At 39.3% G+C, this 15,815-nt stretch overlaps 1 protein-coding gene and 1 long non-coding RNA gene across 21 annotated transcripts in view; one reads left to right on the top strand and one right to left on the bottom strand.

Moving 5' to 3' along the window:
* The window catches only part of ACSL3 (acyl-CoA synthetase long chain family member 3), a 114,165-nt gene that overhangs the window by 74,107 nt on the left and 24,243 nt on the right, over positions 1-15,815 (bottom strand). For 11 of the 20 annotated variants that reach the window (XR_006273972.1, XR_006273973.1, XM_043491560.1 and 8 more), the window contains one exon: positions 3,666-3,770. The exons of 6 other annotated variants lie outside the window; for them this stretch is intronic. The gene's annotated coding sequence lies outside the window, so the exon portion shown is untranslated. Of the gene's footprint in view, positions 1-3,665; positions 3,771-10,404; positions 10,549-15,815 lie in introns of those variants that run through there. 3 more of the 20 variants (XM_043491558.1, XM_038416196.2, XM_038416206.2) reach the window with 3 other exon arrangements.
* Positions 4,201-9,119, top strand: LOC119861266. Its single transcript, XR_005294859.2, has 3 exons — positions 4,201-4,333; positions 5,043-5,226; positions 7,381-9,119. It is a non-coding gene; the product is annotated as an uncharacterized LOC119861266 (long non-coding RNA).

Genomic DNA, 15,815 nt, shown 5'->3' on the forward strand with positions numbered 1-15,815 from the left:
GATATCCGACGATCCACGCCTCACACTACTCGACTGGTATGTCTAACAGGACCAGGAGCTACTACGGGCCAATTACCAGAAGGATCGTCCTGAGTAGGGCAGCCTCTTTCTTGGAGACAGGTAATGATAGCCCAGCGATCGGCGGTCCCTGGTGTCCAATCAGTGCCTCAGAGCGTCTGCGCCAATCTACCAGCGAGGTACTCCACTGAGCCTGCCTCTTCAGTCCTAAGGTGTGACGGCTTCGGGCGGGTGAATGCAGGCGGGATATTCCTCTCGATGGGGATCAGTATTGCTGAGGCAGAAACACACGCATATGTCCCAGCGCGGGTTTTCCCTGAGAGGGATACCACGGGAGCCGGTATGGGCAGCACCGGGAGCGTCAGGATCTCTTGAGCTGCTATAAGAGCTTTGGGCATCGATGATACCTGAAGCTGGCTAGGGCCTGCACCGCTATCCAGGGTTGCAGGCAAAGCATGGGATGGGCTGCACCGCTCGACTTGAGCTGGGGCCCGACTTCTGGAATTGTGGTTGAATTATGAAGGGACATATGAATCTTTAGCACATCTGGCATGTAAATATCTTGCAACGCTAGTTACAACTGTGCTATACGAACACTTGTTCTCACTTTCAGGTGACATTGTAAACAAGCAGGCAGTATTATCTCCTGCAAATGTAAACAAACTTGCTTGTCTGAGCAATTGGCTGAACAAAAAGTAGGACTTGGTGGACTTGTAGGCTCTAAAGTTTGATATTGTTTTGGTTTTAAGTACAGTTATGTAACAACAACAAAAATCTACATTTTTAAGTTGCACTTTCACAAAGAGATTGCACTATGGTATTTTTATGAGGTGAATTGAAAAAGACTATTTATTTTGTTTTTTACAGTGAAAATACTTGTAATAAAAAATATAAAGTGAGCATTGTATACTTTGTATTCTGTGTTGTAATTTAAATCAACATATTTGAAAATGTAGAAAACATACAAAAATATTTAAATAAATGGTATTCTATTATTGTTTAACAGTGTGATTAATCACCATTAATTTTTTAATCGAGCAATTAATTTTTTTAATTGGTTGACAGCTCTACTTAATCTCTTTACTTCAGTTTCTCCTTCAGTAAAATGAGGATACCACTACTTACAATTGCCTATTCCAAAAAGGTGCTGTGAAGATTAACTGTTTGTAAAAGTAATTTTGCATTTACAAATTCTTTAGCACTGATATAATTCAAACGGGAAAAAAAAGTAGAACAGCTTTTGCAAAGCAGATGGTTGCTGCAGAGGCCAATAGAGCTTCAAGTGTTTTATCTTTACAATTTTCTGGGGGATGACAGAATGCTTAACAAGCATGACTACTACTGCATCTACTTTTGGTAATTTGGCAGTCAGCATTTAACTTTAGTACAGTATAGACTTTTTGTGCTTGTTTAATGAGATACTACCACTCCAATTTGAAAACATCTTCCAAGAGGGAATGAAAGAAAATCCATAGTTCCTTTCTGAAGGAAGGAGGGAAGTAATATTTTAGTAGTCATACTAAAATGATCTCATTTGCAAGATGGAAATTCTTGCAGAAGATAAACTGTGACAGAAGGAACCTTTGTTGGTAACAGAGATTCAGTCTCTTTCCTTGCATGGCTGAAAGGTGGGTAAGAAAAAAAAAAACCCACAAGATACTTTCACTCCTTGTTTGTTTTTCTTCAGTAGTTTGTCTCCCACACTGACAGGGAAAGGGATCTTAGGCAGGGAATTAAATAGGAGCACTGGTTCTGCATGATTAAACATGGCAACATTTTCAGTACAATGGGATTAACACCATCCCCAACAGATACACATTTGCCTTAGCCTTTGTCTCCTGAGTAAAAATGTCAATGAAGCTACCAGAGGGAATAGGGGAAAGCCCCACATCAACTACTCCTGCAACATCCACCTTGTGACTGAAGAAAGCATGTATCACCATAAGAACATAAGAATGGCCCTACTGGGTCAGACCAAAAGGTCCATCTAGCCCAGTCTCCTGTCTTCCAACAGTGGCCAGTTCCAGGTGCCCCAGAAGGAATGAACAGAACAGGTAACCATCAAGTGATCCATCCCCTGTCGCTCATTCTCAGCTTCTAGCAAACAGAGGCTAGGGACACCATTCCTGCGCATCCTGGCTAATAGCCATTGATGGACAATGATTCTTGAGCAGATGGTGATATTTATAGGTAAAGCAAACAGATGTTTATTTTTTTTCCACTGGAAATATATCTGAACTGTTATCTTCAACCCAGGGACCACTCATGTGGGTATGTTATTGAGCCAGCTCCCCTTTTTGCCAGGTTAATGGCAATTAAGAAGGCCTTACAGAACACAATCCAATCTCAGAACTGATGGACTGTCAGCTAGAGGAGATATGGGCCTACTCCTTCCTGATAATTTATTCAGAATATGATGGCCTAACTATTCACTTGAATCAAAACTGGTTTGTGGGATACCAAGACTCTGAAAGACGCTCAGGGCAGAGATGTCCCCATCTTCAAACAAGCATTTAAGGACATTTTTCAGGTAACTCCAAATGTTTGTAGTTTCTTTATTCCCGATAATGACGTGGGAGGAGGAAAGAATCCAGCTTCACCGTGAAGAGGCCAAGTTGAGTTTCTAGAGCTAGCAATTATAAAAAACCAAACATTTTTATGTGTAGACTCAGCAATTCTTATATGAATATAATTCTTATCTCAATGCAGCCAACCACAGAAGAATACATTGTTGTTTTTATAGAAAAAAAAATCATTTCCCCTCCCCTCAAGTAGATTTTTGTTAAAATCCTTTCAACAAAAAACACTTATATTGACATCTTAAAAAAATGAATAAAAGATCATTTTCAATTAAGATACAAATGTTTGTAAATTAATTTGTTCTATATAACAGACTAATTTTTGAATATGAACTATATGCTTTAACATTAGATATTCCAGAAATTCAAAGTAGGAAAATGTTACTAAATAGTCAGCAGTTGCTGAATATGAAGGCCAAATGCAATTCAGACAGTCCATTTTGTATAAGACTGGTTCCAAACATCTGGCTTTCGAGTAACAAGAAGCCATATTGGTCCTGGAGTGGTAGAACTGTTTCTGGAATCAGATCCTGATTACTAAGCATGAGATACAAGATAGCTCAGCAGCATCAGCTAAAATCTTTGAGGAAAAGATGCTACTAATCAATGCAAGAACACTGCAGAAAAGTTAAAGAGATACGTCTGTTTACGTGTATATGCACATGCACACACAACCGCTATACAGTTGTACATGATACTTTTTGATGGAGCAGTACTGAAGTGTGAGAGAGGGAGAAAACAAGAAATCTTCTGTGTTCTCTCTTTCAGTCCTCCAAGTCAATGCAAGTCAGGCATATTTATTTTGGATCTTGGGGAAATGCGACTGGCAGTTTCCAGCGCTGATCCTTCCTTCTTAGACTATAATCTGTGATTTGACCTGTTGATGTACTTACCATGCTAATACTATTCTACCCTTTACTTTCAAAAGTAAACTTTTGTGAAGTGGGAAAAAAAAAATCCTTACAAAAATGTGTTTACTAACTGATCTGCTTATCTTGTGACAACAATTACATTAGAATAAATGCACACAGAGTGTCAAAAAAAAAAAAAAAAAAGAAAGAAAGAAACCTCATGCAACTTTTCATCATGGCAGGTAAAGATGTGAAAGCCACTGCCAGATGCTTCAGTCTCAGCTTATCCCACAGGAGCTGTCACAGGCAAGTATGGTGAAATCTACAGAAGAAAAATCCCAATTAAATAAGGCAATTATAAAAAAAAAAATATACTGTAACTGTTGTACTTTCACCCAAATCACTTCTGTAGCTTAAGATGTGTAATTTTCCAAGCAATGATATACACGTTACATAAAGGTAGCAATTGAGTAATCAGATTTTTTTCAAAATTTAGCAAGATTTACTAGTAGAAGTTGTACCTGGGTAAAAACAAAAGGATTAAAAATACCATATTATTGGCTTGTTTGATTGTAGTGGGGTAGACACCTGCTCCTACCCTGAAGGGCTTAGAACAGCCCAGGAGAGGGCTGTAGCTGGGGCAAGCAGCCCAGGCTGAGTAGGGAAGTAGGCTCACCTGGGGCCATGCCCCAATTAGGGCTCAGCTGGCTTTATAAGTAGGCAGTGAGCCAGGAGTTGACTCACACTCTCTCTCTCGCTTTTGGACAGGAAGGGACTTGGCTGCAGGGAGCACCTAGATTGGAGCAGGGCTGAAGAAAGGCCAAGGGAGCTGGGGCGTTCCAGCCAGGAAAATCCCAGGCTGTGGCCTAGTAGAAGGCCAGGCAGGTACTTGGTTTGCAAAGGAGGCAGTCCACGGGTAGGCTGAAGCAGCAGGTCCAAACCCCTCCTTGCCAGTGATAAGTGGCTTTTACACTGCAGTATGCCCTTGATACAAGGGGCTAGTTGGTGACTGGCAGTAGCCTTACACTGAGGCAAGGTGAGGATAGTGGGTGGGAACCCTGAGAGACAGTGGGTGTGCTGCTAGGAGGCAGCCATCCAAGAGACACAGGGCACTGGGTATAGGGAGGGATGTGGGGCCAGCAGTAAGGTGGATCACTGGCCTGCAGAGGGTGCTCCAGAGCCTGGTGAGATAATTCCCTACTAAGACCAGCAGGAGGTGCCGCAAGGGTGAGCTGGCTGCCTTACACTGACTCAGTATGCTAATTGCCAGATGTGAGAACACAATGGCAATATAAAATGAAATGTACAATTGCAGTGTGTGTAATAAGAGACCAAGGAAATCCTAGATTACAATCAAGTCTACAGAGAGACTTGAAAAATCGGGAAGAGTGATTCTTTCTCAAGAATCTGAGTGAATTTTTTTTAATTAAGTCACATGGACCTCAATCTCCAAACCAAGGACTACTTTTCTCTGCTTAACAAGTTACAAGTGTCACTGAACTCTTTTTAAAATAGCTTAAGATAATCATGCTGAAAGTTTATTCTATTTTTACTATAACTCAGATTCTTCTCAATTCTTGTTTCTCTACTCTAGCACCAGTTTTGGGTCTATTGGGGCATGACAATCCACAGGGACAAGATGATACAGCTGAGTTGCAAATTATAAGCAGTGAACTCTCAAGGACTCCCGGTGTTAGTTCACATGGTGCCTATTACAATGGGGTCCTGATGCTTCATGCAGGTCCTTAGCTTGAATCACCATAGAAATAATGATGAAGGTTGGTTGTTTTTAAGCATAACCCTTAATCAGGGATGAATGGTAACAAAAGAGCTGGACACTGACTAAGAAAATTGTGAGGTAATTCTGAATTCATTTGGAGTGAATGCTACACTTCTGTGGGATAAAAAGTTTCATTCAATTGTTTTAAAGAACTAGAACAATGAAATCCCAGTAGTTGTCACTAGAATTTTTTTTGTCACTAAAAACTTACAAAATGGTGAGAGCCTTAGACAGTAAAAATTGTGTCCCTGCTCCTCAGTACCTCATCCTGAGCAGTTTTAAAGAAAATCCTATAGCAGTTGTTTGAAGACCTAGGGATTCAACAATGGGGACAGATTCTCAGCTGGAGTAAATTGACTTCAGGGGAGCTATACAATTAAGTCAGTCAATAATCTGAGTCACTGAATTATCATGTTCCCAATTATTCAAGCTGAAGTGGGATGCCAGGCCTATTTGTTTAAAGTAAAGTTGGTCACAAATTTTGACTGAATTTTTCCATTGGAAAATGCCAATTCAACAAAATTTGAATGTTCTCCAGAAATGCATCGATTTCATCAGAACTTCCGATGTAAACCAGGTTGGTTTCCCATGAAAACCTGTCTGGCTTTCTGACAGCTTGCCTGCCTGGCAAGTTGCCACAAAGCCCAGCAACTCTGGCTCAAGCCAGGGCTGTCAGGCCTTCTAGACTCCCTGCCATAGAGAAGCCGAACAGTCCTGCACCAATGGAAGCCCTGTATGGAGCCAGGGATCTCTAGTCTGGAACAGGGAGCCTAGAAGTACAGCCACCACGTCTCTGGTGCGCCTCATCAATTTTGTTTTGGCACGTTTAAATGAAAAATTGTTTAGATTTTTCTAAATTAAACTTTGGAATTCCCATTCCATGGGAAAATTTGAAATTGTTTCTTTGAGGGGAAATTTTTTTTAAGAAACTTTTTGGAAGTATTAATACCATTTTACAAGGCACTGGTAAGACCTCTAGAATACTGTGTACAACTGTGGCCCCGTTTGTTCAAGAAAGATGAATTCACACTGGAACAGGTGCAAAGAAAGGTTTCTAGGATGATCAGAGAAATGAAGAGCCCATCTTATGAGAGGAGACTAAAAGAACTTTGCTTGTTTAGTCTAGCAAAACAAAGGCTGAGATGGGATATGAATGCTCTCTATAAATAGATCAGGGAAGAAGAGCTATTTAAGGTAAAGGAAAATGACAAGAACAAATGAGGTGAACTGGCCATGAATAAATTTAGGCTTGAAATTAAAACATTTAGAACCATCAGTGGGATAAGGCTGTGGAACAGCATCCCAATAGGAGTTGTGGATAAACAATCTAACTAGTTTTAAGATGCAGCTTGAAAAAATTATGAATGGGATTGTATAATGGGCTTGGGCTTGGCAACCTTGGTCTCTTCCGGTTCTACATTTTATGTTCTTAAAAATATCATGCTTCAGCTGGTCACCTGTAAGGCCCACAATGTATTTTTTTTTTGTTTGTTTTTTTCTTTCATCTGTAGCATTAGGGATGGCCATGGCTGGAAATGGGATAATAGGCAAAATGGGCCAGTGCTCAAAGAATACTCAGTACCATCTCATTCTCAAGTAAATGGCTGGGTCTTGCTCAGGACCTAACTGACTGCCATATCTGGCATCTGGAAGGAATTCTTCACCAGGTCAGAGTGGCAAGGGCCTCAGGGGGGTTCACCTTCCGCTGTAGCATGGAGTGCAAGTTCCTTTCCAGGACAATCTGGGTTTATCTCACTAAGTCAATTCCATGCCATTGCAGAGATCTTGGGCATTGGTGCACCTCTATCCCTCTTGTTCTCTGCCTGTAGCACAGAACAGTTTAGTCTCCTGAGGGCTGTAATACTTCAGTCAAATTTCAATTGTTGGGCTTGATGGTCTTGGCTGGGTGGTCTTTAGTAGCCTGTAATATACAGGTCAGACTGGATGATCTGGTGGTCCCTTCTGGCCTTATATTCCATGACTCTAGATATGAGGACCTGTTTTGACTAATGTAGATATTACACAAGGAGTGGAGAGATTTGGGTGTGATACAAAGGAAACAAAAGTCCTTTAGGGTTCAACATGCCAAATTGGATTTAAAAATATTTACTGTTTCAGGCACTTGCCATAACAGCTATGATTTGCCTTACAGTGCAACAGGATTGATACCCATTGAAGACTACAGGTGTCATTGAAGACATGCATATGGGGACCAAAAAGAAAACAGCATCACTGTCAAAACTCAAGGGGAATTCATAAACTACCTACTAGACAAAATATTTTTACTTTACTTTAGATACTGAAATTAGCAAGACATAATCAATCAGCATGGAATCCCATATATTTTAGTTTATATGCCACTTTTCAGGGTAGACCAGAATTTCAACACTGCTTACCTTTAAAAGTCTTGCCAGGATAGCCATAGGAGTTTTGCCTACTCTACAGTTTTGCGAACATAGCTATGCTGGGAAGGACATAGCTCCGCCGGCAAAACTTTTCAGTGTAGACCAGGCCCAAGAAACATGGAAATTTTTAATCGCTGTCCTGCATCTAGTGTAGTTGTTCAGACAGGACAGAGTGAGAGAAAAACTACCACGATGACTTGGTAGCATTTACCACCCACTTTACTCTGGAGTAAAATGGCTACAGAGATACAGAACAATTATGAAGTAGGTGTAATTACTGAAGACTTTGCCAATATAGACATTACATCAACAGTTAGAAACTATGTAATTTCACATTGACAAACTAAAATCAAAGGGGTTTCTCCCCTCTTCCTTTTTAGCAGGATAAACCTTTTAAAATGCAGTTTTTTAAAAAAAAAAGACAAAACATATGAAGGAATATATTTTCAAAATCAAGACATCAAGTATATTTCACAGATGTGTATGCAAAAAAGGTATACATCTACTATAATTTGAACACAAATATAAAGTATTCAGTTCAACCATGATATGTTACTTCACACTTGAAGAGAACTTCCCCACAAAATCGGAGTTCATAAAATGCAACATAATAAAAATACTCATTGTTTGTGGTCACCTACAAAGTCATGAAAGTCAAGAGGTTTGAAACAATATTAACCATATGCATGCAAATTGTCAAGGAGCCAGTGAGGCAACAATCAAAATTAGCTTTTTTACATTCCCCCTCAAATCTTTCAGTCCATGGACACTAAAGAAATATTTCCAACTACTGCTGAAGAAGAGTTTGTAATGCATAATGTATGTGTAATTATTACTTTCAGTAAACATGAAGTTTTTATTTATTATCCCTCAAGGTAAATACTGATTCTTGCTTTAAACTTTACATTTGTAATTAATTTAGTCAGCAAGTTTACACATTTTCCCTGTTTGGGAATCATCTGTAAACACTATTACAGATTAGTTCATTAGCCATATCTGTGGAAATTATTATTTTGTACAAAAGAGTTTCAGCTTATGGGTGGCTTATTGTTCGCTGAAAGTACTCAATGTTCAAGATGTATCACTGGTTACCTAACTCACATCATTTTGTTTCTGTACCCTTATTAGATGACCTAACACAAACCCGCAGAAAGATTTCAAGATGGCCACACAAGTACAATTTTGGTTCCAATATACATTTGCATGAATATACATAACGCTTTCAAATTCGGTGAATCTTGTGAACAAAAATTAATTTGCTTTTTATGAATGTTCACAGAAAGCAAAGAAAAGGGGTTGAGAGTATAGGTTTTATTTGAAAGAGCATTTGAATACTTTTTTGATTTATTCACCTAGATCTATTTTTAAATAATTAACCAAGGTACCCAAGTCAATATAACACTTGTAATGCACAAATTTAAATGTAAAAAAGTTTGTCTCTACTAGTTTCCACCTGCATTTTCACCGCCTCCTTTTTTAAGTAGTGACCTACTGCAGCATTTAATTCTACTATATTTCAGCTGAAATTCCCCATTCTAGCTGTTAGCCAAAACATTTTAGTTGATTTCCAGCAAATATTTATTACCAAGAGGTGATGCAGTGATAGACTAGATATACTATTTAAGGCATGATTTATATTAGCAACACCATATTTAATTTATGATTACTTTGATACTTCACTCAAACCTATTTTACTTGAGCTTAATTATTAAATTCACATATTAAGAATAACCACATTAAAAAGTTTCAGCACAATATTTTAATACTTGGAAATTATTCTAAGTGGACAGACACTTGAAAAAATTGAGTTTGAGATGGGATAGCGATTGAGAGTGACTGTAGTCACTTGTCAGCCACTTAAGTTTTTGGGGGGAGGTGAAGGGAGAGGGGAAGCAAACTGCATTGGGTATACTTTCCCAGTGTTTTAAGGTATAACCACCATTGCATTTGCTAATGCGATTCTTAAACAAACCAACCAATTTCAGCCAACATGAAGTGAAATTTACTGTTTTACTGAACTTTTCAAAATTTATTAGTCTAATTCCTGGTTTTAAATTCCTCTTTTTAAAATATTTTCTTAAAATATAAATTAAAATATAATTAAAATAAATTAAAATATATTCTTGCCTAACTCACAGCTTATTGTCTTTATGGTAAAATTCTCATATGCTCTTTCTTTTCTAGTCAGTACATACAAGTAGGAAACAGACACAAAAGTGACTTATTTTACCTGGGAAATTGCTCTAAATACAATGAGGTAAAAAGGGCCTCTAGTCTGATAGATGTCCTCTGGAAATAATCTTTTCTTCAAACTACCCAGGTCTGGGCTGATGCCCAGTCTGGAAATATGAACTAAAGCATGTATTTTTAAAAAGACTTCCTCAAAACTCGAACTGTTTAAAAAATGTTTTCTTATTAAAAAGAACCGAACGTCAAAACATTTCACTGATGCACACAGCAAAATCTTCCTCCCCAGGAACTGGGAGAAAGTATTTAGTCACTGTCCTTGAATGATGGCCGGGGCACAGGGTCCGTTTTTCTGATTTCTGCCGCAAGCACAGCCTTACAGAAGTGAAAGGAAAGTGAAGGCAAGGAGCCGAGCAGATCTCAGAACTAGAAGCCGGAAGCGGGCGTCAAACCACGCTTGTCTCCACCGCTAGAGAGGGTAACTGAATCCCGGTCCCTCTGCTTCCCACCCTGCCCGATTCCCCAACAATCTTTTTACCCTGCAATCGCTTAAAAGGTCTGTGCGCCTCAACCACTGACCTTACCTGCGGCGCTCTCCCGAGGAGCCCACTCGCATTCCCACACACACCCCCGCGAAGCAGCTCCCACAACTGCCATTCATGTAATGGAGATCGGGGTTAACAGCGGCTCTAAGCTGGGCAGCGTCTCCGTAGCAACGGAAAATCTGCTTTGTGACGCGTTCACACGCGCCCGCCTCCCTCCTGTCCCTGGGCCCCCACCCCACCTGTGACCCAGACAAAGGCCGTTGGTCTTCCTTGCACGTAGCTGCTGCAAGTTGCGCTGGTGCTAAAGTCTAGCCTATGTCTTCAGAGGAGTCCTAGCGCCCCCTTCCTCCCATCTCCTCAATCATGTCCCTGTAATTTCTAGAATGCTACCATTAGCTCCGGGATCCTTTATGTACAGGAACCCCCGCTTTCTCTCTCTCCTCCTCATGGCTTGTGCTCTGCGTGGTGCCTCCCTTAACAAATTACAAATAGAGACAGTTATTTCAGAACCTGAGGGTAATAAATGCCTCCCTGAAACCACAGAAAAACCAATTCACGGCTTCAATAAAACATTAAACACCGCTTTAAAATTAATTCTCCAATTGAGTGAGTTTGGGACATGTTTGCTGTCGTTTACAGGCTTGAAGCTTCTGTCAGTGTTGCAACATACCCTAAGCTATCATCAAGCTTAGGAAGTAGGACGACTGCCAAAGTCACTTCCAATCAACAATAAATACTTAAAACAATTCTATCTGACCATACATAGGTTATTAAAATTTATCAAAAACCCTACAGTAAGGGGAGCTCGCTCTGAAGGGCAGGAAAGTATGTTGTAGCGAACATTGAGAAAGCGATCTGCAGTCAAGAAGCTACCTGGCTTTCACAATCCTTGCCAATTCAAGGGCCTGATCCTCGTAAGGGAAATATTTCTCTGCACCCTCCTCAACCCCTACTTTCTCATTGGAAGAGCTGTACTAAATACATGGTTAGAAGACTTTCCACCTCTCCCAGCACCGTGTGCATGTGTGTGAAATTATTAGGTTACCTTGGAAAAAGGTACATACAAAGGACAAAAGTCACTACACATTTCAGACTTGTTTTTCCTAAAGACATTAAAGCAAGTCTTGCATAGATACTCTGCTTAGTTGAGGACATTTAAAGATCAATCATATTTACTCATTTTGATGCAAGATTAATGTCTGTACCTGCATGTATATTTCAGCAATTAAATATTATTAAAATTAAAATAAACAATCACTAAAAACAGCACTCTGATCTCATGATTCAGCCCAATCAACTGCTGCAGATGCCAATGAAGCTATTTCTAACTCAGCCCTTCCAGCAGATCTCATACAGAGAGAGGCAACAAAAGAGGGGACTGGTAGAATCATTATGGGAATACCAAAAGCTAGCACTACCACTTGGATCTTGGTGATAGATGCAGCTAATCTGATTATGTGCTGTAGCGGGGGAAAAAGTTAAACAAAAAGGTCAGGAAGTTCTAAACCAAACAATTATCAAGAAAACAAATCTTTACTTTGAAAGTGTTTACTTTCACACAAATATATTAAAAGCTCTGCTAAAGTGCAGATCCTCTCACCAAGGAAATAGAACAATTTGTTCAGAAACAAAACAGTCATTCAATCAACATTTCTAAACTTCAAGGTTTCATTCTCTATTTTTTATTAATGTATTGATTACAAAAAAATAAAGTGGTTTTACGTGACCAGAAAACCCAGTCTGGGTTACAACCCAGGCTAACAGTTATATATGACAGTTTGACTTCTACTCACACTCCAGTGATTAACCCGTTTTTGGAACCTGCATGTACACCAGCTGCACTAGAAAATTTCTCACTATTGTATACAAAGGGCACAGGCATTTTTTACTCTCAGAAGAACTACTAGACACAATGACAGAAACAAATGCACCCTTAGGGACATACAAACTGCCATACTGGATCAGATCCCAAGTCCATTCAGTCACCTGTGTCTAACAGTGACCTGTTCCATATGATTCAGAGAATAATACCTAGCTCTTATATAGCACTTTTCCTCCATAGATCTCAAGTGCTTCACAATTTTTAGTGTGTTTATCCTCATAAATATCCAGTACGGTATGTAATATTAATCCCATATGACAGATGGGGAACTTAGGCACTGGGAAGCTAAGTAATTTGACCAAGGTCACAATAGAAGTTTGTGGCAAAGCAGGAAACTGAACTCAGGTAGCCTAACTGCTAGGCTTGTGGGCTAACCACTGGACTACCTTTCCTCTGAGATAAGAACCATGCAGCAGCTAATTGTGGGATAATATGTTCTCAATATTGACTCTTATCCTGATCTCTAATCACTAAAGACTGGCTTAAGGGTGTTGTGTTATGAGACAGGGAGAACAGAAGCCCTGTATCTACTTTCTCTATTTATATACTTTTATCATGTTCCACTCTGATTGGTCTCCTCAAACTTACATCATAAAAAACAAGTGAGAGATTTCCTATGTGTAGAAACAACACCATTCGATCAGTTTGTTTAGCTGAACCAGTGTTGGCCTCCAAGTGTAGACAAGAACAAATCCATGGTCAGCTCAAATGTCATTAAACTGACTGCAGACAAAAAAACCCTACTGAAACAGTGCTATTTCAAAGCATTAACAAGGGCTTAGAACATTCTGCAAGAAGACTGATCTCGTGGTTATGGGACTGGACTGGACTGGGACTCCAAAGACCTGGATTCAATTCCCAGCTCTTGCACGTTCGGTGCATGCGTAACCCTGGGCAAGACACTAAGGTCCAGGATTTTTAAAGGTATTTAGGTGTTGCTACACTCAGCATTGCAAGATTTAAGTGACTAAAACTGCTAAGTGCCACTACCAAAAGTGACAAAAGGGCTTGATCCTTTAGAGAGTCCTATTGACCGCAACGGGTTTTGAATGAGGCCTTATCTAAAAGATTTCCGTACTTAATAAAGGGTATTTTGAGGACAAGTTAATTAGTATTTGTAAGGTATTCAGATATTACAATGGTAGGGGCTATATAAGTAGAGAGAAAGCCATGTAGGATAAGCAAGGAGTTAACTTGCTGGAAAACAAGACCGACCTCCAAATTGTGTCAAAAGGCTTTTCAACATTTGACAGATGCTGCAACATTTTAGGGCAAGGTGCAAGTTTTATTTCTGAATTTTTTGACAAATTAATAGGATAAGTTAAGCCAGCCAACAACCTTAAGAGTAAGCAGCTTGCTTCTATTTTTATTCTGCATCTCTTTGCTCCATCCTGGAGTGGTCTTTTGGTTTTCATCTCCCTGTGCATTTCCAACTTGACCACTTCCCCTACTTGTGCCCCTCCTCTTTCTGTTGGGTCAGCTTCTTTTTCTCCTGTCTGCTCCTCCCTCCAGTTACCTCTTACCCTATGACTGCAAAATGAATCACCGCTTCCCCCTCCAGTTACAGTACCACAACAGCTTTACTTCCCAAACATTGACAGCAGAAAGCAGACTCTTAACCTTTGTAATCAAATGCTGTCGATCTGCCATTACTTTTTATAGCTGCCTGTGCAGAGATGAGGCAAAGAGCCTAAACCTCTGGTAAAAGCCTGTTCCAACTGTACTCATACTATAATTACCAGCAGTGTGTCAGGACTGGTAGTAGCAGTGCTTTAAGCACTTCTTTCTCCAAAGAAATGTTTGTAAGAAATACATTAACCCAGCTATACCATTACTATAATACTGGTATTTTTTCTTAGTGCAATTGCACTTTGAACCCATCTACACTGCAAAAAGCTCCTCCAGTATAGGCAGGACCCCAGAGACACAAAGATTTCAGTTAGCACACCAATGAAATAAATGGAAGCAATTCACATTTCTTACAGGCAAATACAGCTCCTTTCTTGTACCGTCTCAGTGAAGTTCAACTGTACAGTACACAAAACAGAGAAGGATTTGGACAGCCCATGCATGGGAATCGCATCCTCTGTGCATTGCACAGCCCAGCTCCATGGAATAAACCTCCATGTTGCGATGTAGCAGAAAATGTGGGTATATAAATCTACCATCCACATGGAGGAAAAAAGAACTGAAGAGCTATTGGAGAATTGCTCCTCTTGTAAATACTCTTATGCTGCACTAAGACTGTCCATGTTTAGCTTACTCCACTCTGGAAGCAAGGTGGATAAAAATAGATTATTTTTAAAAGGATTTTTAAATTAAACACAGGCTTCTTTGTTTTTAAATAAATCTATTTAAAATTAAATTTAAAATTGACAATCTATGTTAAGGCCTAAACTTATTAAAATCATCTAAATTAATATGTTAAGTAGTACATGTTTGCTGCCAAAATTTAAAAGAAAAAAAAGTCAAACCAATGAATTGGTAGAGAGAGATAAAATGAGTCTGCTCCAGAGGTCCCCTGTTCAATCCTGCCCGCTGATGACCAGGGTCTGTCGGCATTACAAGTGGGGGCTTGTCTGGGATTTCAACTGAGAAGTCTCTGAAGCTTGGGATGCGCTTCCTCTGCTACAGGAAGTATGTAACCCACATACCTTCTGGGTATGGTGTTCTATCCCATCTAGTGGCATCGAGACTACTTAGAGAGCGAGCAATTAATGACTCTGCTCTATAGCCTGAGCTAACAGCCAGTTGGCTTTCAGCTCATCCACTAAGCTCCAGAGGTCCCAGGTTCAATCCTGCCTGCCGACAACCAGGGTCTGTCGGCGTTACACTAAATCAGCTTTTGACAGTAGTAACGCGTTCTCTAGGTGCAGAGAGAATATAATTTTCTTCATTTCAGTTTATTCAACTAGCTCAGTTCAATGACTGGTTCACTGAAATTTAAGAAACCATTTGGGAGCAGAAAAAGCAGGAGAGCTTATTTTCCTCTTCCACTAGTGAAAGACAATATGATGTACAGTACTAGTTCTAAATCCTTGAAGGATATAGTGACCAGAAGCAATGATCTCAATTCACTAACTACAAATCATACTACTTTTGTTTATTAGATCAGTTAGTTTTAAATGAAAAACATGTTTTGGTAAACTTTTTATATGTTTTTTCTTATGCATCCAGCACATTTAGTAAATTAAAAAAAAAAAAAAAAGCCTGTTTTTTTGCATTCTTAATTGAATTTGAATTTCCATCCAGATAGAGTTTCATGAAAACAATAAGCAAAAAAATTAATCTAGTAAACAAGAAATGCATCATTCACCATTTTCTAACATAATAAAAAATGTAGAAGTTAAGAATCTACATAAATCCAAACTAAGCTATATAACTGCTTAAATAAATGCAGAGAGACATAGTGTATTCTCCTGGTTATCAAAAAGAAACAGCAAATTTCATGTAAAGGCTACATTTAGTTGTAAATCAACATGTTTTAATGGTTACCAATCAACAAGAATCAATCTTTCTTCAGGAAAATAGCTAAAAAGGAAGCCAAATTGCTGGCACTTTAAATTAA

The sequence above is a fragment of the Dermochelys coriacea genome, chromosome 9, assembly GCF_009764565.3.
Source record: "Dermochelys coriacea isolate rDerCor1 chromosome 9, rDerCor1.pri.v4, whole genome shotgun sequence".
Lineage (NCBI taxonomy): Eukaryota > Metazoa > Chordata > Testudines > Dermochelyidae > Dermochelys > Dermochelys coriacea.